Source organism: Garra rufa, chromosome 17, assembly GCF_049309525.1.
Source record: "Garra rufa chromosome 17, GarRuf1.0, whole genome shotgun sequence".
In the NCBI taxonomy this organism is placed as follows: domain Eukaryota; kingdom Metazoa; phylum Chordata; class Actinopteri; order Cypriniformes; family Cyprinidae; genus Garra; species Garra rufa.
This window is the reverse complement of record NC_133377.1, coordinates 22889318-22912193: the sequence shown is the minus strand read 5'-3', so window position 1 is coordinate 22912193 and position 22876 is coordinate 22889318. Positions and strand designations below refer to the sequence as shown.

Sequence of the window (22876 nt, the reverse complement as noted above, 5' to 3'; positions counted from 1 at the left end):
CGTTGCTATGGTACCTGGGCTGGTTGCTAGGGTGTTGCTATGTGGTTGCTAGGGTACCTGGGGTGGTTGCTAGGGTGTTGCTATGCAGTTGCTAGGGTACCCAGGGTGGTTGCTAAGGTGTTGCTATGTGGTTGCTAGGGTACCCGGGGTGGTTGCTAGGGTGTTGCTATGCGGTTGCTACGGTACACGGGGTGGTTGCTAGGGTGTTGCTATGCGGTTGCTATGGTACCCAGGGTGGTTGCTAAGGTGTTGCTATGCGGTTGCTAGGGTACCCAGGGTGGTTGCTAGGGTGTTGCTATGCGGTTGCTAGGGTATCCGGGGTGGTTGCTAGGGCCGTTGCTAGGGTGTTGCTATGCGGTTGCTATGGTACCCGGGGTGGTTGCTAGGGCCGTTGCTAGGGTACCCAGGGTGGTTGCTAAGGTGTTGCTATGCGGTTGCTAGGGTACCCAGGGTGGTTGCTAGGGTGTTGCTATGCAGTTGCTAGGGTAACCAGGGTGGTTGCTATGTGGTTGCTATGGTAACCAGGTTGGTTGCTAAGGTGTTGCTATGCGGTTGCTATGGTACTTGGGTGGTTGCTAGGGCCGTTGCTAAGGTACCCGGGGTAGTTGCTAGGGCATTGGTAGGCAGTTGCTATTTGTCAAAGATCATTACTATGGAGTGTTATAGAGGTCTTTGCCTGATTAGCCCTTAGCTAATTGCTATTAGCATGTAGCTATTGAGTGCTAGCATGTGAGGCATGTTGAGAGTTTGCTAGCACGAGTCAAAAGTAGCAACTCCCATGTCTATGCGACATTCTGATACAAAGATATAGGTCTTGCTAATTGGTTGCTAGGGTACTCTGTTTGGTTGCTAGGGAGTGGCCAATGACGACACTGTAAAGTGTAGTTGGCAGTATGAGTGATTTAAACCAACCCCCATGTCTCTGTGACATTCAGGTCTAAAGATATGCCTGTGTGGAGTTGGGTTGCTAGGGTACTCTGTTTGGTTGCTAGGGAGTGTCAATGTTGATTGGTGATTGGGCGTTTGCTGCCCCGACTCAAAGGAGTCCGCCCCCATGTCTCTATGACACTCTGATCCAGAGATATGCATCTGGGCCCTTATAATGGAAGTCTATGGGATCAGTTGCTAGGGTGCCCTAAATGGTTGCTAGGGCGTGGCTTGACACCTTCATGATGATCCGGAGACTCTGATTGGCCATCTGAGTAAAATGAGCCCGCCTCCATGTCTCTAGGCCAATGTGATGCTGAGTTATGCCCAATGCAAAATCCCTATGTAAATTACAATGGGTTTTCATGGGACGTCCCTTACCATAGAAAGTCAATGGGGCAAATTTGGAGAGCTCTTGCACCCCAGGGGTACAACTTTTACCCAATTGCGAGGAGTCTTCTCGCACAGCTTGATAGCCTCTCCAGATGTGGCGAATCACGTGTTTCTACGAAATTCTTGCTTGGCGCTACGTCCCGTCAAAATTCGTCCCAATGCGTTGTCTATGGGATTTTGGGGCCGAATAAAAATTGGCTGTGACATCATCGTACCCCTGATCGCTTATAAAAGTCGGGGATCTACATTCCCGTATTGGCCGCACAATTTGACGCCCATTTCGAGGGTCTACGTTAAAAATTGCGGGACGAGGGGCGTGCCAAAATTTGAACGAAAGAGGGGCATTTGCGCCCCAGGGGTACAACTTACACCCCATTGCGAGATGTGTTCTCGCACAGCTTGACAGCCTCTCCAGTTGTGGTGAATCACGAGTTTCTACGAAATTCTGGGTCTGCGCTACGTCCCGTTGAAGTTGGCCGTAATGCATTGTCGTTGTAAATTTTGGGGTGGTTTTTTGCCCCGTGTGACATCATCGTACCCCCGATCCCTTATAAAAGTCATAGCACACCGAGTCTATATAGGACGCACGATTTGACGCCCGTTTCGAGGGTCTACGACAAAAACTGCGGGACTAGTTACGCGCCGAAATGTGTACGGAATCTAGTATAATTATAATAATAATAATAAGTATGTGAGATAATAATAGTGATGCTTTGCCTATGGCAAGCACCACTAATAATAAGTATGTCGAATAGTAATAGTGATGCTTTGCCTATGGCAAGCACCACTAACTAGATATGTACATTTCCTGAAGAAAATGTGAGTGGTGCTTGCAGTGGCAAAACTCGGCCCTCGGTTGCTAGGGTGATGTAAATGGTTGCTAGGGTGTGGCTATGAAGATCATAGGTCACTACTTATTGGACGAGTCCAAACCCACAAACCTCTATGACTTTCTGATCCAGAGATATGATCTCACAATAGAAGATTTTGGCCAAATTTCTCGCCCGCTTTACGATAATCGTACGCCCTATCGCTTCAAAAATTCATAGCACACCTCTCCTCAATAAGCCGGTCGATTTGAGACATCATTCATGGGTCTATGACAAACGGTGTGGGACGAGTTACACGTCGAAGTACCTTTGGGCCTGAATGAACATTCTGCCAATGAAAGTCTATGGGATATTTTTGCCCACTTTTTCGTGCGCTGTTTGAACATCGTAGCTCCAATCGCTCCGAAAAGTCATAGCACACCTCTCCTCAATAAGCTGCAATATTTGACACCTCATTCATGGGTCTACGGCAAACAGTGCCGGACAAATTACGCACCGAAGTTCCTATGGGCCTGTGTATGTGTGTGTGTGTGTGTGTGTGTGTGTGTGTGTGTGAGAAAGTGACAGTTGAGATTCAAATTCACAGACATTCTGCCTTTGTAAATCAATGGGATTTTTTTAGCCCGCTCTTTCCTCCGCTGTGTGAACACCGTAGGTCCGATCGCTTAGAAAAGTCATAGCACAACTCTCCTCAATGAGCCGGTCAATTTGACACATCATTCATGGATCTACGACAAACGGTGTGGGAGGAGTAGCGCGCCGAAACTTTGTCAGGGCGAACAGTAATAGTAATACTAGATATGTACATTTCCTGAAGAAAATGTGAGTGGTGCTTGCGCTGGCAAAACTCGGCCCTCGGTTGCTAGGGTGTTGATATACAGTTGCTATGGCACCCATGATGGTTGCTAGGGCCGTTGCTATGGTACCCGGGGTGGTTGCTAGGGTGTTGCTATGCGGTTGCTAGGGTACATGGGGTGGTTGCTAGGGTGTTGCTATGCGGTTTATAAGGTACCTGGGGTAGTTGCTATGGCCGTTGCTAGGGTACTCGGGGTGGTTGCTAGGGTACCCGGGGTGGTTGCTAGGGCCGTTGCTAGGGTACCCAGGGCGGTTGCTAAGGTGTTGCAATGCGGTTGCTATGGTACTCGGGTGGTTTCTAGGGCAGTTGCTATGCGGTTGATAGGGTATTTGGGTGGTTGCTAGGGCCGTTGCTAAGGTAACCGGGCTAGTTGCTATGGTGTTGGTATGCAGTTGCTACTTGTCAAAGATCATTACTATGGAGTGTTATAGAGGTCTCTGCCTGATTAGCCCTTAGCTAATTGCTATTAGCATGAAGCTATTGAGTGCTAGCATTTGTGTAGCATGTGGAGAGTTTGCTAGCATGAGTCAAAAGTAGCAACTCCCATGTCTATGCGACATTCTGATACAAAAATATAGGTCTTGCTAATTGGTTGCTAGGGTATTCTGTTTGGTTGCTAGGGAGTGGCCAATGACGACACTGTAAAGTGTAGTTGCCAGTATGAGTGATATAAACCAACCCCCATGTCTCTGTGACATTCAGGTCAGAAGATATGCCTGTGTGGCTTTAGGTTGCTAGGGTACTCTGTTTGGTTGCTAGGGAGTGGCCAATAACGACAATGTAAAGTGTAGTTGCCAGTGTGAGTGATTTAAACCAACCCCCATGTCTCTGTGACATTCAGGTGCGTAGATATGCCTGTGTGGCTTTGGGTTGCTAGGGTACTCTGTTTGGTTGCTAGGGAGTGGCCAATGACGAGACTGTAAAGTGTAGTTGCCAGTATGAGTGATATAAACCAACCCCCATGTCTCTGTGACATTCAGGTGTGAAGATATGCCTGTGTGGCTTTAGGTTGCTAGGGTACTGTGTTTGGTTGCTAGGGAGTGGCCAATAACGACACTGTAAAGTGTAGTTGCCAGTATGAGTGATTTAAACCAACCCCCATGTCTCTGTGACATTCTGGTGTGAAGATATGCCTGTGTGGCTTTGGGTTGCTAGGGTACTCTGTTTGGTTGCTAGGGAGTGTTAATGTTGATTGGTGATTGGGCGTTTGCTGCCCCGACTCAAAGGAGTCCGCCCCCTTGTCTCTATGGCACTCTGATCTAGAGATATGCATCTGGGCCCTTATAATGGAAGTCTATGGGATCAGTTGCTAGGGTGCCCTAAATGGTTGCTAGGGCGTGGCTTTACATCTTCATGATGATCCGTAGAGTCTGATTGGCCATTTGAGTAAAATGGGCCCGCCTCCATGTCTCTAGGCCAATGTGATGCTGAGTTATGCCCAATGCAAAATCCCTATATAAATTAACATGGGTTTTCATGGGACGTCCCTTCACCATTATAAGTCAATGGGGGAAATTTGGAGAGCTCTTGCACCCCAGGGGTAGAACTTTTACCCCATTGCGAGGAGTCTTCTCGCACAGCTTGATAGCCTCTTCAGATGTTGCGAATCAGGTGTTTCTACGAAATTCACTCTCGGTGCTACGTCCCGTCAAAGTTGGCCGCAATGCATTGTCTATGGGATTTTGGGGGCGAATAAAAATGGGCTGTGACATCATCGTACCCCCAATGGTTCTAAAAAGTTCTCAGAATTTTTTGCTCAATGGGCCGCACAATTTGACGCCAGTTTCGAGGGTCTACGACAAAAACTGCGGGAAGTAATTTTTTTGCATAAAGGGGGCGTTTGCGCCCCAGAGGTACAACTTTTACCCCATTGCGAGGTGTCTTCTCGTACAGCTTACCAGCCTCCCCAAATGTGGCGAATCGCGTTTTTCTACAAAATTCTTGCTCGGTGCTACGTCCCGTCAAAGTTGGCCGTAATGCATTGTCGTTGTAAATTTTGGTGTGGTTCTTTGCCCCGTGTGACATCATCGTACCCCCGATCGCTTATAAAAGTCATAGCACACCGAGTCTATATAGGACGCACGATTTGACGCCCGTTTCGAGGGTCTAGGACAAAAACTGCGGGACTAGTTACGCGCCGAAATGTGTACGGAAGAAGTGGAATAATTATAATAATAACTAGATATGTACATTTCCTGAAGAAAATGTGAGTGGTGCTTGCGGTGGCAAAACTCGGCCCTCGGTTGCTAGGGTGATGTAATTGGCTGTTATGGTGTGGCTATGAAGGTCAATACTTATATGCCCAGTCAAAAGAGCCCACCCACAAGCTCCTATGAGTTTCTGATCCAAAGATATGATCTCACAAATTTTATGGCAATGTTAAGCCTATAGGTGATTTTGATAGAACCTATAGAACTGCTGTATGATAATCGTACGCCCGATCGCTTCAAAAAGTCATAGCACACCTCTAATACTAGAGATTTACATTTCCTGAAGAAAATGTGAGTGGTGGCACTCGGGCCTCGGTTGCAAGGTGATGTAAAGTGACTGCTAGGGCGGTGACTATGAAGTTATTGAGTATTTATTGGCTACTTGATAGGCCGAGTCAAAAGAACACACTCACAAGCCTTCAAGACTTTCTGATTCAAAGATATTAATTTTTGAGAAAGCTGTATTAGGCGCATTGAAGATGATGAAGAGTGACAACACAACCAAAAATTTAGTGAGTAAATTACTTAAGAATCTCATATTCTTATAGTACATTATACATTAAATGCTTCTCAGATTTCTGCATCATGTCCAATTCACAGCATGCAGTTATGTCCCAATCAATACAGCTGCCAAATCGAAAACAAATGCTTTTAGCCTTATTCATTATGTGATCATATGAAAATTGTTTAAATTAGACATAAAGGTTATTCTTGTACACTATCGCCAATTCTACTTTTTCTTACACAGAGCTGTCTGTAAAAAAAAAAAAGAATTTAGAAGAATTTAGCCTAAATCTTAATTTAAAAAAAAAATACATCCTGAAGGTTGTGAATACATGTGGCAGAGCATACCTTACTTACCTTACAATAAATGTTTTTTTATTTATTTTATTTATTCCTTTTCTTAATGTGTGTATTTACCTTGTCCACTCTTTATTAAATTCTTTGCCTTAATTTTGTAGTATTGTCTGTGAATGAATTACTGATAAAATGGCACACAATGTAATGTCAGTCAAATCTTCAATAGTATTACGAAAATAATGTTACAAAGAGACATGATGGATAAATCAGTATTTTCACAATTTATTTTTGGCTACATTCGCCATGGGGAAAATGGCTGAGGTAAAGCAAAGTTTGGTAGAATAGGATAAGGAAAGAAAGAGAGGAGGAAGAGCTGTGGCAGAAATTCAGTGTGATGACTTCCTTTGTATAAAAGAAGAAAAAAAAAAAAAAAAAAAAAAAAAAAAAAAAAAAAAAAAAAACAATGTTCATCAAAGGCCACATAAAGTATAAAAATCCTGGACATATTTGATGCCACAACTTTGTGAAGAAAGTTCAAATTCAGCAGTTCAAAGCCTACTGGATTTGATCTTTCAAACACTGGGCAATGTTTTTTAAAAATATATCATTTCCCAAAGGGGTCAAATGAACTTGATCGTGCAAAAAATGACCAGGATCGCTATGCTTTATCTGACAATGATGCACAATGCCTCCACCAATAGAAAATACAAAGGAAGCCATCACACTGTTTATAAAGCGCCGGGCTTTGTCCATTTTTTTGGGGTGTGCAGACCTCCACTGGCATCGCTGGGTGATGGCAGAGAAGATGACTTTCATCTGCGGGAACTTCCTGTGGAGGTCTTGCAAGTCCTTCTTGATTACTGCGACCAGCTTCACACTCCTGATGTTTCCAAGGTCATTTCCGCCACAGTGAATCAAGAGGACATCTGGCACAGCTCTTCCTCCAAGGCACTGATGGAAGTAGGGGAGGAGGTTTCTCCAAACCATGCCTCCGTAGCCAAACCACCGGACGTGGGCATCTAGACCAAGATTGGTCCCGGTTGTCTCCCTCGCACGTTTTTCCCCACGGCGAATGTAGCTGTCCCCAATAATGTATATTGTGGGTCCTGTTGATTATAAAATAATATGAATAAAAACAGTATTACCTTTCTAAGAAATTTTATGATGATGTGTTTTTTTTTCATATTTTACAAATCTATGGTATGCTTTATGTTAGGAATACTCAAAAGTTTCATTTCGTCTGTGTTTGTTTCTTAGTTTTGTGATATTAAATGTAGTTTTCTATACTTTCTTCTTGTTTTCTTTTCTTTTAAATACATAATTTTACATCCAATGATTTTTAAGCACACGTTTTCATTGCCACATCACCGGTACTTTATGTTGAAGTAATAACTTGGAACCTGATGTACATAAAACTCTGAACTACTCCAGAATTCAAAGGTGTTGTTAAGGTCAGCCGGAATGCTTCAAGTAAAAAACTTTATGAAGCTCTTTTCAATTGATATTAGTGATGTAGCAGCACTTTTTTTTTAAATCACACATTAAACCATAATAGATTAAACCTTCTTAATAATAGACATATGCAGTTGTGGTTGTTTCTGAACGGATTAAATATAGCTGGGACAACAAATAACTAATACAACTTGTGTTTGCTTATATCATTCTTAAATTAGAAGCTTTACTTTTTAAATGTTAACAGTTACTTGTACTTACTTTTGGCCTCTGTGGACGTAATGTTAATTGATGCCATTTCTTCTCCTAAAATAAAGATAACAAAAATTAAACCAACAAGCCACTCAAATATATTTAGTTTAAATGAGAAAAATGAATTCATGTGCTCGCTGTAAACTGTATGATTTTTTGTATCAAATTAGCCTGCATGAACTAAAGATCGTTTGCTATCCCACACATTGTGGTAAACTAATGTTTATTTAAAAAAAAAAAAAAAACGTATACCATAGTCTTTTTTTTAATATCTACTATTTCATTTCTTTTTTTTTCTTTTGTTCACCAGCCACTTACTTGTATTTATTTCGGGATAAACGTGCTGTTAATCAGTGGTGTCATGAGAAATCCAGTCCCCACCCAGAATCAAGTGTCCATTAGGACCCAGAGTGATCTTACTACTGGTTCAATTGACTTTCTAATTTGTATTATTTTTAGCGCCTGATTAGAATTCCTGCAAAACCACGTTATATTTTATATAGTAAAAAATGCATTATAATGAATAGAATATACATTTAACATAAGTACAATGGATGTATTATAAATAAATGAGCATTTATTAAATCTTTCATATCGTCTCCTAACTGAAAAGACATTTACAGAAGCTGTCAGACGGCTGACGGGACTCTGAACGGCAGCGCGAACAAACATGGCGGCAGCCATCTCACATTATAGATCACGATCCAGGTCATTTATATAGGGTTTTAAACAATGAAGCAGACTAATTCACACATATTTGTGGATCGGAATATCAGATAGTTCACGACATGGTAAGCATGTGTGTGAGTATTCTGAATAAAAAAGGAAAAACGGAATAAAAGCGATCTTTTATTCAGTGTAATTGTGTCTGTGTTGTACCAAGTGACAAGCTTGTGGCGTCGCCATGGAAACAATGACGAACGACTAAAATAATGTTCGCTTAAAAAATCACTCCCTGCGGTATGCCAGAATATTTTAAATTTACCACTGAAAGGGTTAAAAAAAAAAAAAAGCTTGCCAGATGGCAGCATCGAAGCCGGGTCGACCACTTCATAGAGACTACAGGCGTCTTAAGCCTAACCCCACAAACACTCCGTTATCGGATTTTCGTTTAACTTATAATTAATCAATAAAAAAATAAATACATGCATCAATAGTTTTAACAATATTTTACTGAAAATTGTCAGTCACTCACTGCTATATCAAGTGATGAGAGGTCCACTAAGGTCCCCTGGTAAACAAACCTGGTTCTCCAAAATTCTCTAGAGACTTGGGAAAGAAGGCATGAGATAGAGCCAGCTCCTGGATGTCATGCTCTTGAGATTGGTGGAGTCTCAAAAGTTCACAAAAGTCTGTGAACAGGTTCCATAGTGAAAGTGTGATTCTATTAGCTGTACAATCATGTAGAAACATTCATCTTTTCTTTATATATTGAGCACAAAGTGAAAGTAAAGCGGACGTTTGTTCAGATGAGACAAGGCAGGTTATAAAAATGTAATGTTGCTTAATTTAGAACCACAAACCTGCATAACACTTGTATTATTTCTACCATAGAATGACAGACTAAATATAGCATGTGTAGTACTAGCATGCAGTTCAACATGAGTGACATATAAGCAGTGAATGATCTTCCTCTTAGCTATAAAAGCAATCCAAGAAGTGAAAACTCAAATGATTAATGACAACCTCTCCAGATCAAATAAGAGTGTGATTTTTTCAGGTTTAGAGACTAAAGTTTGCTTATTGGATATTCAGACATATTGTGGTCTTGAAGTAGATAAGTACACAAAGTTAATTTGCACAATTATAATAAAACAATAAATAAATGTACACTTAATGTGGTCTTCGTTTAGAGACATGTATAAACCTTATTTAAAATTTAGTTCTTACCATCTCAATGTACCATTCAATAAAGACAAACAGGCTTGATTTGCCAATTCACCTAAAATGTTTATTAAAATTATTAAAAAAAGCACCTGTTGTGCCAAATCCTGTCCACCAATCCTGATCCCAGTCACGCATCTAGATCCTAAAGTGTTTTATTGACTACCGGTAAACATTATTTCAGTGAAGTCATTTAAATATTATACCCTTATTGTATTACCACTATTAAATTATAAAAGTGAAAACAGAAATATTACTGTTGCAATGCGACAATTGTACTGTCTAATATAAAATATGAATATATCACCATTTTACTTTACAGAATTATAAAATAAATTTATGTTACTCAATATATAATAAAATATAACTAAGCTTTAAATCGTAAAACACTTATTTTAAACATCACTTAATTATTATTTTTGAATAAATTTTATGTTTATAATTATATATATATATATATAGAGAGAGAGAGAGAGAGAGAGAGAAAGAGAGAGAGACAGTTACATATAAATTAATAAAGATATATACATAGTCACAAATGTAAATACACGCGGATGCTCAGATAGATACACATTATATTATTATTATATATATATACACTTATACAGTGGTTTAAAGAATTGCAGCTGGTTTAGTTTTGATAATCGCCATAACATGGTTCATTTTTAATTTTTAATAATTGTGCAGTCCTATATTTAATTTAATACTAATTAATTATTTACACGATTTTAATCAACTAAAAACCCCTGTTTTGGAAGCCCTAGTTGGAAAGGACCCGAGAAAGAGACAGGATCTGGCACAACACCCCCAGTGAGCAAGCCAATGGCGACAGTGGCAAGGAAAAAACTCCATAAAGTTAGGAGGTAAAAACCTTGAGAGGAACCCGACTCAACAAAGGGGGACACCCATCCTCCTCTGGCATGGTGCAGACATTGCAAAAACACATTAATTTAACCTAATATATGGAATATTAATATATTTAAAAATAAGCCAATTATGTAAATCAATTGACCTAATATATGAAATATTAATATATTTAGAAATTAAACCAATTATGTTGTATGGTCAAATAATTTCTAAATATATTAAGATTAACTGGTCATTAACTGGTCATCCGATTATTAGATGAGGATCGCCCGCCATCTAGTCACTGGATCTGACTCGTCTTGCAGGCTGGATGTCCTGTGATAGAGGAAGTATAACAGATGTGATACCGTTAGTAAATATATTTGAATTGTTTTGACTCATCAAGACGTACGAAAAACAAAGTTTGAAAGCAGGTGTGATTTGTGTTGTAGGAGAACTGTTTACACTTTAAAATTCTAAGATCAGAGTATAATAAAAATGGACTGAAACACTAGATTTTACTAGAAGTATTTATGAACTTACATCAGTGCTTTAGTATGCTTACTTCTCTGCTTCTTCTGTCTTCAGCATTGGCCTTACTCCTGTCTTCAGTGCCATCAACTACTGATCCCATCCTGTAAATAATAAATGAATAATGGGATCATTAGCATACACAAATACTAATAAACTAGTAAATAACAGTAAATTCACAACTTAACTCTACAGAAAGACACTACTAATTTTTATTTAGTCACAAAACAATCTTCCAAACTTCAAAACCAATTCTAATCTTATGCTTACCACAGATGCCGGTATTCAGATGCTGTCATCATTAGTGTTGTAGCACACTTGATCTTCTCAGGCATTCTGACTTCAACTGCTGGAAAACATCAACATCAAAATGAGATTAGGATTAATATTTTCCTACAAATGTGGTTATGATGTGCAGTAGTACAGTGATTGAATCAAAATGTTTAAACACTTAGCTTGGATGGTATATTGCAGAGTAGCATCCAGTCTTGGACAGGACTGCTATTGTCTCTTCCTGCAACTTTACAGAAGGGCACATATTAATGACAGAATAACAGTGAACTGCATATAATACATTTAGTACAGATTGTCGAACAAATTCAAGTTAAAACTTCTAATATAATATTGTCTTACTACCTCCCCCTTTACCTTGCTATCTTCATGTTAGTGCTGTTACTCACTTACTGCTTCCCTGGAGCTCACTGTATCTTGTCTATCGCTGGTGCTGCTGCCAGTGTCCTCCCTGAAGCTGCCAGTCTACTTCTATCTTCGTCCTTCCTGCTGCTGTAGGTACTACTCTTGTATCCTGGTAGCTCAGCGCCACAAAACCTCAAGACGACCATACGTCTCACCACAACTCAACCATACGAGCCAACCCGTTGGCTAAGGCTGTTCTGAGCCCACTGGCATCGTTAATGAATGCACAGTGCAACGGTTCCGTATGGCCTAACACCAAAACTCAACCATACACGCCAACCCGTTGGCTAAGGCTGTTCTGAGCCCACTGGCACCGTAAATGAATGCACAGTGCCACGGTTCCGTATGGCCTAACACCAAAACTCAACCATACACGCCAACCCGTTGGCTAAGGCTGTTGGAAAGCCCAACCCGCACCGTTAATGCATGCTTGGTCCCAACGGTTCTGTATGGCATAACACAAACACAACCATGCAAGCCAACCCGTTGGCATTACACTGCAAAACATTTCCCAACGACAACCAAAACAAAACCACCTATGTCAAACGCAAAACACAGTACACAGGATTGTGGTAACTGTGGTAGCTCTGTATTACACCCGACTGAAGGCAGAGGTCCGGATTCGAAATGAAGATATGATCGAGTAGTGTGTGTTTGTCCGTCGTCGCTGTTGTAATCAGTTGAGTGTACCCTCGAGCTTCAAACAACTCCAGAATAGGTTTTTTCCCAGTGTGCAGGAGGTCCTCATTAAAGTCTCCACAGATGATGACAAGGTCGTCGTGTGCGAGGTCAAGATAATCCAGCATACCCTTCAGGTTAGTCAAAAAATCACCAATATTGTACTGTGGCGGCCTATACACAGCTACGATGGCTGCCTTTATTGGCGAATCTAATTTGATGACAACGAACTCCAGATCGGTCACATTTTGTATATATTGCCGGGGCTGAGCTGGAATGTGCTCCTTGCAATATATTGCGACTCCACCTCCGTTCTTCTTCCCAATGTCTTGATGCGTGGAGTAGGAGACGTGTCTGTTGCGGGTAAATAGGTTATATCCGTCCAATTGGAGATCCGATGAAGTTGACGATCCGGACAGGTGTGTTTCCGTCAGACAGAGAATATCCGCGTGACGCAGCTCATGATGCCATCTGATGTCCTCAATGTGGGGTCCAAGTCCTTCTGTGTTGTGGTGAATGATGGTGAGGGTATGTTCCTGCCTGTCCTCCCTAACGTGCCGCAGAAGTGGCATAATTTCTTCGACTGGTGCTGTCCTCATGGCCTGCAAAGAGGCTGTGATTTCAGGATTTGCATATATCTTCTTCTCGTCGAAGTCTGTGATGTGTAATCCATGTAGGGAAGTGGTTCTGCTAAGGGCAACGTAGGCCATTCCTGGCTCAAAAATCTTCTTCAAGGACACTACTGCAGACTGCATCGTCATGCCTTGAACTTTGTGGGCTGTGCAGGCGTAAGCTAACTTGATGGGAAACTGACGACGAACCGCTCCTTTCCTCAGAGTCTCTTCGGATCTCTCGATGTAGACCAAGACGTCTTCTTCACCTCCTACTTTTTTGCGGTGTTTCTGGCCGGCGTTTGGATTGTCGAGTTGAAGGCCTAGCATCTCCACTGTGGTGAATCCATCCTTCTGTTTGGTGACGATGTTTGCAATCCTGCCAAAACATCCGTTGACGATTCCGTCTTCTACGTCCAGATTCCTGGTCACCATTACACGAACTCCCACGGCAACTTCTATGGTGTCAAGTAAGTTGTCCTTTTTTCCAGTGGCGGGTTTGCGTAGTCTCTTCATTCCTCCTGTTGTGGGGTCTTTCCTGTAGTCTTCGGCATCAATTGTTATGATGTCAGTGTAAAGGGCCTGCACAGTCTCGGTATTGAACTTGAGGACTTCTTTGTTGGTGGCGAATATGTGAAGAGCTTCACGCGGACAGTCTTCTGAATTTTTCACAGCTTGGAGTAACAAAGCTCTATCGTCTTCCCTGAGAGGTTCGGCCTTCGGCTTTGCTCGCAGTCTGTTCAACAGCTGAGCGAAAGCGAGGTCTTCTTTCTGGCGCATGATCTCTGTCAGGGTGACGATTTGAAAATTGTCCTTCCAGAAGTCCAGCACATCCTCTTCAAACACGCACAGCGGTTTGGCTTTACCTGTCGGGGGCAGCTGATAATAATCCCCTACGGCGAGACAAGAGATCCCTCCAAAAGGCTTCTTGCTGCCTTTGATCTGCTGAAATCTCCAGTTGATGTAAGCAAACATGTCCTTTGAGATCATGGATACCTCGTCGATGATAAGGATCTCCACGTCACGTAAAGCTGCTCTCACTTCATCAAGGGAGTTTCCAAGTCCCTGGTATGGTGGCTTCAGACTCCGTGGCAGCTTTAAAAGGGAATGCAGCGTTTTACCGGAGATGTTGAATGCTGCCGTTCCAGTAAAAGCAGACAACAGCACCGTAGGCACTGAGAGATCCCCTTCTTCCCGGAGTCGAGGGAGTTGTCGCAGAATCTTGGTTGCCTCCGCGTGTACGCACTTGATGACATGTGACTTCCCACAGCCAGCACCGCCTGACAAAAAGTAAAAAAACTGCTCTGGATTGTGACCCCACACACGCTTCTGACACCATTGGCGGACAGCGTAAAAAATGGCTGCCTGCGTCTCGTTTAGACTCCTGAACATCCTCCTGACAAATTCAGCAGTCATCTGTGGTGCCTCTATCTGTGGTACGACTCCGTCTCCATCTCCACGAAGAATCTGGTATTCCGGGACATCGTCTTGTTCATCTTCTTCTGGATCGACGTCTTCTCGTTCCGCTATGCACTCCAGGCGATCTACGTCAACTTCAGGCGCAAAGGCGGTCCAAGCATTCTCAGGTGGTCCTTCCCGCTGCAGCTGTTCAAATGCTTGATCCACCTCTTTGCTGTGTTTTTCATAGTTCTCCTGGTGTGCTTTGACTATGGCGCAGACAGGCATCAGGAGCCCGGGGTGTGCCGGGAGTTCAACAAACGCACCTTTGTAAAACTCCTGATAAGTTGGATATCGCTGGGGTTTCAGCTGTTCGTTGAAGCGATGTGGCACATAAAGTTTCACCAGTCTTCCGTAATGCTTTTCCGGTTGCTTCTCCTCCGAAAACCGAGCATACCTGATGATCGCAGCCTTACCAACAGTCCTCTTCTGAATGAAGCCCATACCGTTGAGCAGTCGGAGGACATTCTTTCCTTGAGTTTGCCGACCATACACAACACGGTAATTGGAGACGAAGTCCGCCAGACACATCATCTCGAACTCCAGTGTTTGAGGCCTTGCTCTGTATTTGTCTATCATACCTGACATCCAGACATCCTCTGAATCAGGATCTTTGTTGTGCAGGGCACTAAGGGGCAAACTCATCTTCAGGGCGTCGTCATCCGTCGGTATAAACACAACGTTTCGCGAACACTTCTTCATTGGTAAGCTGCATGTTCTTGCCACAGACTCCTGAGCGCTCACCTGCCTGTGTTTGGAGTAGGCCTGCATTATGTTCTTCATTTCGTCCTCTTCGTTCACGTTGCTTTCGCGAACACCCTTGATGACGCTCTTCAGGAAATCATTCATTTCGTGCTCTGGCTTGGAAATGTAAGACAGCATGTACATGATACAGCTGTAAGAGTCCAGAACAAACTGAATGTCCATGTTGGCGTTCCATGCCCTCAGCAGATCTGGGTTGTATCCATTCACCCAAGACTCCTTTGGATCACGCTTCAGCAAAATCACACTCGAAGTGGTCAATGCCTCAACGTAACCATTGTAATCCTTCATGGACAGATTACATTTGGCCAGCAGGTCTGACAAGCTGTCAAAGGAGGCCTGGGGATCATTTAACAAATCCCACACCGGCTTGAGTTTCTTCCTCGCGTCGTTTATCGCTTTTCGGACAGCTTCCTGTCTTGCCTTCTTTCCGTCTGGGCGGTTTGGGTCTTCGTCCTCCTCTTCCTCAGGACGCGGTGGTCGTGGACGGGTGATGGTGGTCTCAGAGACGGGGAGTTTAGGGAACCCATACCTACACAACAGGTTTCCTTTCTTGCAAGATTTGGAGTGCTTCCTGCTGTGAAGTTGAACTTCGGTGACGATTTTATGAAGCTCGGGGTCGGTGGTAGGGTCCGGCAACTGGCAGGAAACGTAACGGTCAATGAAGTCACACACTTCTTTATCAGACTGATTTTCGAACTCTGGCGCCCCCTTCACCCAGGCCAGCAGATGAATATGAGGGCTTCCTCTGGCTTGAAACTCGACTCGATAAAAGTAATCCTCGACTTCACCGATGGGTTGAGCAGGTGACAAAAGCAGATGAGTCATTAACGCATCCACCCGTTTCTCAAACATCCGCATGACGGTGACGGGGTTACTACGAAGGATTTCACATTTCGTCGTCCAGTCAAGCTCCGAAAAGTCAACCTCTTCACCTTGCTGAGCCTTGATTGCCGTTATAACTTCTGGCCATCGCATTTCGGCTGCACTAAAAGTGCAAAAAAAAGTAGGAGTCCCCAACTGCCGGATCATGGCCTGTAGATCTCTCAACGTTTTCTCCCAGTAAGATGGAGTGCCCCTCAAGGGTTGCATGAACCTTGTGGCGTCACGGCTGTGGACCAGCCTTTCCACCTCACGATCGTCCTGAAGAAGCTTGTTGGAGATCCTACGTCCATCTCTCGTAACGGGTTTGCCTTTTCGCAACTGGATAGACATGCTGTTTCTAGCCATGTGCGTTTCAGTGACAAACTGTGCAAAGAAGAGATAACTCTGGTCTTTGGCGAAACGAGTATCCACGCAGAACAGCCTAGCATTGAAGTACATGCTCGGTGACAATGCAACTTGTCGCGCCTCATCAATTGTGTTCTGTCCAGTGCAAAACTGGACAGGGAAAGACATGGCTTCCAACTTTGGAATCCGGAAAAATCCGACTGGCTTTTTCCCTTGAGCAGGCGCAATGCTGAAAATTCCCTCGCCGTACGACAGCAAGTCCTGTCCAATGTCAAGTGGCTGCATGCATGTGTCCAGAGTGAGTCCAGGCCTGAGTTCATCCTTTTCCTCAGTGCTGACGTTCTGGTCATCCTGTTCAGAGGCAACAACTTCCTGTTTCTCCGCTGTGTCATCCAGCTCTTCATCAGGGAGAAGTTCAAATGTGGCAGCTTCACTTATCACGATGTCCCTGTACTCTGAATGCGTAGCTTTCAGCTTCCTTAAAGCGGCTAGCACATTGTGCATATTCACCGTATGGAAGTGTTGGTACCCTTTGAACTTGATGTGCCTTTTCAGCTTTACCTGTAGAAGCTGCGACTCACTACTAGGCCGTGGCAGACAGTTGACCGTTTGCTCCACCTCAGAGGGAACACACACAACAGCACCATGCACTGCTCTTTGCTGTCCTTTGGGCAATGCAACTATTTTTGCGAAGGGAACGATTCTGGCAATGAGCTGTCGCTCAAGCACGTTCAGTTCGAGTAGTTCTGCAGGGATGGGAGGCAATTCGAGGTTGTTTGCCACTGCAATAGAGGGCATAGATCCTCTCTTCAGATGATTGTGACAAGTGTGGCAGATCCATTCTTGTCTTCTCTCTTCTGGAACTGCACAAGAAACTGTGCAGGCACTGTCACAAGCATGGACATATTTTCCGGTTAAGCAACAGGCTGCAACAAGAACATTCTTGACATAAAGTGTTCTATTACAGATCTTGACTTGATTCGGAAAAAGAGTCCTGTGACAGACTGTGCAGACGTAAGTTGGACCATGCTTAACTTGACACCGAAATGCAGATATGGCCTTTTGCACCAAGCTGTTGGACACAAGCTGGTTTATCGCGTCAGGAGTGGGTGCATCCTGACTGGGACGAATGTAATGATTGTATTTTCTTTTGATCTTTAATGCACATCTCAGCTTGTGAAGAATGTGGAATCCAGCATCAGCTAGACACCTTTTTTTCTTCTGGAGAGTACAAAGTAGAATGTGATGTGACCTAAAGTCTGCATCACTTGTGTATCTTCTGGCCATGTAGTCCTTCATTTTCTTCTGAAAAGGAGCATCAGTGTGGTACCTCCGGACCATATAGTCCTTCATTTTCTTCTGGAAAACAGAATCAGTACGGTACCTCCTGACAATGTAGTCCTTCTTGTTCCTCTGGAAACCATCATCTGTATGATACCTCCTGGTCATGTAGTCCTTCTTGTTTCTCTGGAAAACAGCATCAGTATGGTACCTCCTGGCCATGTAGTCCTTCTTGTTCCTCTGGAAAACAGCATCAGTATGGTACCTCCTGGCCATGTAGTCCTTCTTGTTCCCCTGGAAAACAGCATCAGTATGGTACCTCCTGGCCATGTAGTCCTTCTTGTTCCCCTGGAAAACAGCATCAGTATGGTACCTTCTGTCCATGGTCTCCTTCATTTTTTTCTGGAAGAGAGCATCAGTGTGGTACCGCTTAATTATGTACCCCTTCTGCTTTTTCTGGAAGAGAAGATCCTTGTTGTACCTCCTGGTAATGTACTCCATCTTTTTGTGCCTGGCAAAAAAATCATGATCATACTTCTTTTTGATAATCTCCATTTTCTTCATCCGAAACTGCAAATTGGTGGAATATTTCTCTCTCTCATATTCTCTTTGCTTTTGCTTTCGGACTTCAAAATGTGAAGATGTACCCCCAAGTTCTGCTTCTTGCTTTTCAAAAACAATTTTACGCATTTTCTTTCTTCTTCGCTGCTTGTTTGCTTTGATAACCCTTGCAATGCTTTGGTTTCTGTCATCTGTAATGAGATGCTCAGAAATTTTTACTTCAGCATTTGTTTGTGGTTTTGGCTGAGATGAAGTTACTTCTAATGGTGACACACATGTAGAGGATGAGCATGGTTTCTCAGACGTTTGTTCCATTTCAAATTCAACAGGCATGAATTCGTAGCAAGTCTCAGCACCACGGTTACGAAAAAGCAGACATAATCTGGAAATCATGTCATGTAGTAAAGTGAAACTGAGCATAACTGCAGTTCCATCATCAGTTGGATGTGGGAAACCTGTAGCAGTTCTGGAATGTGAATCAAAATATCCATATCTTCCAGATCCATCTCTGAACACAGCAAAGCACTCTGGAGAAACCATAAGCAGTGCATGGCTGACATCTGTTGAGAGACACTGAAGTCTTTCATCAAGAGGAAGCCACCATCTTTCCATTTCTGGAGTTCCTCTGGCTCTTAGATATCCCATCAACACATCTGACTTTTGGACGCTGTAGGTGTGGTTAGAAGTTGTGATGCTCACAGGTACTTCACGCATACTTAAATGATCCAGTAGGAATCTTTGTTCAGCAATAAGCTGCATTTTAATGCCGACATACAAAGCATCACCCTCCTCTAGCACTCTGTCAAGATCAGACTGCTTAAACGAAGTTCCCTCACTGTGATATGCAAGGAATGTCAGAGCTATACATGTGCACTGATGATTTCGGGAGAAAACATCATACCTTGCATCACCCTGGCAATGAGACGCCTGCACGGATAGAATTCTAGATGTGTTGTCATCATCTTCTTCGTGCTGTTCAGTAGGAAACTGAGCAACGCCTGTCATACCCTTCTGTCCTGTCAGGTCTAACTTCGTCCAACGGATTTTTTGAGCCTGGGATCTCCTACCTTTCCGAGGCATCCTTCAAAAGATCAAAAGACAAAATATGAGAAAAACCAAGGACAACATAAAATTGTCCATGACATATGAACAACACATTAATTACAAAGAAAAAACTTGGTCAAAGAGTTCAGCTTTACTAGCTTATACAGACACAGAAATTGTGTAAATGAGACGCTCTCTCTGTAGAGATGCTCCGAAAGCACCTTCACATGCTGCATGTATTTAAACAAACCAGTGCTTATTTTTCAAATGCAATTCACATTAGAGTTAGTTTATTTAGTGAAATTACAGCCTTTTGCAATTTTTTGATAACAATACTTAACGCTTTTTATAGCTAAATGGAATTTAAGGACCCAAGTTTAATGTTCTAATCATCTATTCTGTTTGGTTTTCAATTAAACAAAACCAGCTGATTCAAATAATAAGCAGCTGATTTAACATGTCTCTTAAATAAGTGTTTAGCAAATAACTGTTACCTTTGCTTCGTTACAAATTTGAAAAGATCTCTGAATACAAATGTCTGTAAAATGGGTTTAGTGCTACAATAAAAAAAATAGATGTACTCAATAGGGGTGTCGAGACCATTATCCCATGAGACACGGGCTCGCGAGAATGAGACGAGACAAGATTTTTAAACTTTAAAGAAATTTTCAATGATGAAATATATAGGCAAAATTTTTATTTTATTCAACTGAAAAACACAAAATCCATGAGAATTTTGATATGAACTTATAATTTATTAAAATAGAAGTTTAATTTCATAAAGTACATGCTGTAACAAACATGTTAACTAAAGCTGTATGATTCTGGATAAATTGAAAAACATATTTATTTTTTTTATAAAATGTAGATTACGATTCTCTCATGATTCTGAAGAAAATAAAAAAGACCGGAAATCTAAACAAAATAACAGTTTACTAGTGGTTCTGAAAAAATGTTTGAAGTCTTTTAAAAAATATATTCTAACAAAATTTTAGTGTCAGTGTCTCAATTAATAAAGATTTATTTTTCCCTATTGCAATCTCCTGAATAGATGATTCAATGATAAATACTTAAACGTGCAGTTATCACCACCTACGAAGAGGAAAATAATTACAATACATACATATGTAAAGAAACTTAGTTTTGATCGCTAGTGTTACAATAAGCGCTTATACCCAAACTATAAACTTTTATCGTAGTACTTCTGTCATTTAAATGTGTGTAACACAGAAATATTTTTTTGTTTTGTTTTTGAAAAGACTGTTTGTGTTGCCCTTTCTGGATCAACAGCAGAATGAATGCAGACGGAAATGTCTTTAACACCTGTTTCACATCGTACGCATCAGTAGAGCATGAACAGCACGATGTGAATCGTTGTCATTCTGGAATAAGATTGTGTGGGTTTTTGAATGGAGATCACAATATTTTAACGATTAATGGAGCAGCTGTAGGGCTGGGCGATTTGGCCTAAAATCAAAATCTTGATTAATTGAACATTTTAACCCAATTACGATTAATGAACGATTGTTTTATTTATTAATAAAATTATATTTATATAATTTTTTTTTTTTTTTTTAGTTCTCATATATTTACTGTACAAAACTTGTCAGTGAACTGTTCACATATTACAAATGAGAGATTATTTAATGAAGGGTGCATTACTTGATTTTAAAATAATTGAAGGAAACACACACTATGTACTATCTATGATTATTTATTGACCATTAGTGTTGAACAACTGAAATTAAAGCAGACATTGCTTAAAATGAAAAGTCACTAATTATTGAAAATAAATAACTTGCAGTTTTGGAAACAAAATAAATTATTTTCAATGTTTTCATATTAAAAGTAGAAAATAAGCAGTATTTGTTCTAATTAAAATTACTCTTGTATATTCTGTAAATACTTTTTACTGTATTAATACCGTTTAAGCTTTCCACATGTCGGCGGAATAACGTAACGGAGCGGGTGTTGTTTTTAAAGGGAAAGTAATTGAAATAATTGACCTGGAAAAATTTTATCGATTATTGGTTCTACATGTCGATTTCGATTAATCGCCCAGCCCTAAGCGGCTGTAATGTAAACACTGCAAAATGTTTTGTGAGGATATAGTCACACTCTCACGAGATCTCGTCACATCCCTAGTATTCATTAAACATTTTTATACAAACTATTTTTAAATAATAGTCACTTACTTCACAAAATGCTGAAGTGATACAACCTGCAAAGTATTCTCAAGAAAAAACAAGTTAGTTAATTGACAAGAAACAGAACAACTTACAAAAAATGGCTAATAGTTTTCGTCTTTTGTTATATATAAAAAGAACAGTAAAAGATAAAATAAATTATGGATCTAGTATTAATAGGAATAAACTTTTTTTTCCAAAGTAAAGAACAGCAGAGAGCAGATGAAAAAAAAAGAAAAAAAGATTAACCTAGAATTAAAAGGAATTCACTTTTTTCAAAGAACAGTAACAGTTGAACAAAAAAGGTGAACTTAGTATTAAAATAAATGAACTTTTTTTTTTTTTTTTTTTTTTTTTTTTTTTGGGTGGGTGGGTTGAGGAGGGAAGGAGAGAGGGTGAAGGGTTGGGGACAGTGGGTGGGAAGAACAGTACAGAAGAACTGCTGCTCGGAGAAAATCCAAAACCTAGAAAAGAAAGGCATATTAGGCAACATTAATGATTATCATAAAAAAAAAAAAGACCAAGCATCATTTAAACCGTGATCACACTAGACATTTCGTTCCACTGACTTCCATTCATACGCATGTGAATGCATCAGGCCAGAAACGGAAACCCACGTGAAAGGTTTTTGCATTTAGCTGCATTCAATCTTGGTGAACTATGAACTGCGAATTCGCACTGTGTGAGCAACAGCAGATCAATACATCACAGCATGACCTCGTAGCTGAATAAAAAGTACATGCATTTAAAACTGCAGCCTAAAAAAAGTGTAGTAGATTATATGTTAGACATATTTCTATTTGTCATGTGAATTTTACTTTTTAAACAGAGCATGACGTCATACCATGACCGTAGCAGGATCCACTGCTCAAAGTCTAGTGTGACCGCGGCTTTAGGCATTTTGCACACTAACCAGGCGTTCAGCTGCAGAGCAAAATGCAGGTCGTGCTCAGAATAGATAGTCTGCAAAACAAAAATAAACACAGAATTAAAGATAAATACCTTTGTAAAGTGAAATTGGATCAATATTACCATAAAAAAAAAAAAAAAAAAAAAAAAAAACGTTATATGCCTAGGCATCCTTAAATGTTTTTCAATGTAATCAGATTTTGAATAAAAAAATCCCAAGCACCCACACAATGATAGTTTTTCCTGCAGTGTGTTTTTTTTAAACAATGCTATATAGTGGATCAGTAACTCATTAGTATCATATTAATATTGCCTTGTCACATGTTCATATTTTAGCCATATCAAAAAAAATACCTGAAAACGTGCAGTGGGGAGTATATAGTGCTCGAAATGCTGAAATATGAAAAGAAAAGTGAAATGTCAGGCATAAAATCTGTTCACTACAAATCAACTACTGTCATGTTTCCCATTTAGCTTC

General features: G+C 41.3%; 1 long non-coding RNA gene across 2 annotated transcripts; it reads right to left on the bottom strand.

The window, feature by feature from the left end:
• Window positions 1–9650: 9650 nt before the first annotated feature.
• LOC141290171 (uncharacterized) lies at window positions 9651–22774 on the bottom strand. Of its 2 annotated transcripts, none has more exons than XR_012340061.1 (7): window positions 22753–22774; window positions 22403–22452; window positions 21499–21953; window positions 19161–19340; window positions 11253–11502; window positions 10995–11086; window positions 9651–10787 (listed from the first exon to the last, which is right to left on the bottom strand). It is a non-coding gene; the product is annotated as an uncharacterized lncRNA (long non-coding RNA). The 2 variants fall into 2 exon arrangements; XR_012340062.1 differs by having other exon boundaries at window positions 11017–11086.
• Window positions 22775–22876: the final 102 nt, after the last annotated feature.